The sequence below is a fragment of the Cylas formicarius genome, unplaced genomic scaffold (assembly GCF_029955315.1).
Source record: "Cylas formicarius isolate icCylForm1 unplaced genomic scaffold, icCylForm1.1 PGA_scaffold_8__14_contigs__length_24414737, whole genome shotgun sequence".
Classification (NCBI taxonomy): Eukaryota; Metazoa; Arthropoda; class Insecta; order Coleoptera; family Brentidae; genus Cylas; species Cylas formicarius.
Window position 1 is genome coordinate 1,956,526 of NW_026844361.1, and position 2,529 is coordinate 1,959,054.

The following is a 2,529-nucleotide window of genomic DNA, read 5'->3' on the forward strand; positions in this document are numbered from 1 at the left end:
CTTCTAAATGAAAAATCTTGAAATTTAGGCGCATTCAGAAGAAGAAGCAGAAGAACAAAGTTTGAACCGTCCAAATCTTAATTTCATCAACAATAGATACCGTAATAATTATAAACCTTCTTTCTCGTTTTATTATTTATGTAAATAAAATAAAATAATCTTTCAAAATTGACTTTACTTTTGTCTGGTCATTAAAGTGTATAATAGTAATAGGTCATTACGAAAATTGAAGTTACTCTTTAAACTGCTTTTGTCCGATAGTTCCGCTGTTCTATTTAGCGATATTATTTCTTCTTGATTTTTATAGGGGGAGCGTTGCATTTTTAATGTTTGCTTTTATAGCTCTTTCGCTTCTATTATTTCTCAATGTTTGCGCCGTAGACAAAAGTACCAATATAGCATATAGCTACGGCGAAACTAGATAAAAAACGAAAAAAAAAAACGACCCGAAAATTCGACCGTTCCGCCCCTTTCGCGCGATAAAGAAAGACATACACAGCTTAAAAACTACAGCGATAGAAATCACATTGAATCGAATCGCGAAATCAACATTTAATGTGCAACTCAATATTCTTGAGAAACCTTTATTTATTTATTTTTTTTGGAAAATTTCGACCGCCCCCGCGCGGCTATAACACTCTAAAGAATCGAATTACGTCATCTACGTCCGATTTAATTGTTTGACCTAAAGACCTACCCTATAGCGGAGCGTTCTCTCTCTCTCTACTTGCATCGTGTAGAACATCCATTTTGTACATTAAAACTTGACTTGACAGCGTTGCGCTTGGCGGGTGCCCAGAATCCGGGGTGTAACGGGTCGGAAAAAATATCACACGGTTCTTAGGCGAAACAATTTAAACGAAAAAAAAAATCCACTTAGCGTAAGCCGTAACGATTTTTACACCTCGAAATAAATTACTTAAAAGTTACACAATAAATAATCAAGAAATATACACGACGCGTAACGCTAATAAAGGACAACGTCGAAAAATAAATACGCGCTAAAAGGCCATTTTCGTATCACATAGAGGAAATCGTTTACGAGGCCGTCCTAAACGTCTACCAAACAAAATATATCACAATAAACGTGCCTATTAAAAAAAAACAAACAAAATATTCCCTAATTCACCGTTAGCTGCCTCCGTGATTCGGGCCTTCCGTGTCGTTTCTCTTTGTTTTTTAAATACCGCTAAAAACCGAAACAGACATAACAATTGAATTCAACTCAGTTGAAAGTTTTTGTCCATAATTTACCACAAAAGAAACAAAAAAATAAAAACTCAAACGTCGAAAGAAAATGGTCCAATCTGGCAAATTTTCATATAAAAAAATCCTCCTTATCATTATTTGGAAATTTTAAGAGATAATGCATTTTAGTTAGTTTAGTTAGTCCGCCGCCTTTGTTGCTAATTAGTATCAAATCAACTAAAATATCATTATAAAAAATAAGATCCTAAAATAATTTGCGAATGAAAGCTTCAAAAAAAAAATTTAAAAATCACTCCCACTACCATTCGAGGGTTGACCCTCATTAATTTTATATTTTACCGAGTGAAAATAATTGGTTCAACGCGATAAAGCAAAAGACTGAGAAGAGAAAATTAAATGGATGAAAAGTATATCAACATACAAAGGCGGCGAATGCCAAAAAAGACGGATCGTTCAAAAATTATACCGTTTGTAACTCTCTAAAAGGCTTTTTAGGTTAGGTACGTAAAAATTTCGGTCAGTTTTGATTAGTTTTTTTGCTGAAATATCAATTCGGGTACCTGAAACTGAAACCTTAACTATCAACTGTCGGATTCAAGTTTAAGTGGTTAGTTTTACTTAGTTTTTTGTTGAACTATTGATTCAGGTAGAAAATGAAATTAATTGATTCTTTTATTCTCTACATATAAGTGTCGACTGTAGATGTTAAATTTTAGCGGTTATTTTTGGTTAATTTTTTGTTGAATTATTGATTTAGCAATTCTTTCATTCGCTACCTAAATTAATATTGCTACAAAAAACTAACTAAAACAACAACATTAACTGCCAACCTTAGGATGTAAGGTTAGGTGGTTAGTTTTGATCGTTTTTTTTTGTTCAAATACTCTGTACAAGCGATTCTTTCATTCGCTACTTGAATCAATATTTCAACAAAAACAAAAAAGAAACAAAACAACAATCTTAACTGTCAGTTTTTTGTTGAAATATTGATTTAGGTAGGGAATAATACAAGTAATTCTTTCATTCGCTATTTGAAGCAATATTTCAATAAAAAAATTAACCAAAATAACAAACCGTCAACCGTCAAAGGGGTCAACCGTAATGTAAGTTTAGGTGATTAGTTTTGGTTAGTTTTTTTTGTTGGAATATTGATTTAGGTAGGGCATGAATAAAAGCAATTCTTTTATTCGCTATCTAAATGAATATTAAAAAAACAATAAGTAAAATAGGAAATATTAAGCGTTAACTGTAGAATTTAACTTTAAGTGGTTAATTTTGGTTCGTTTTTTGTTGAATTGTTGATTTGGGTAGGGAATTAAG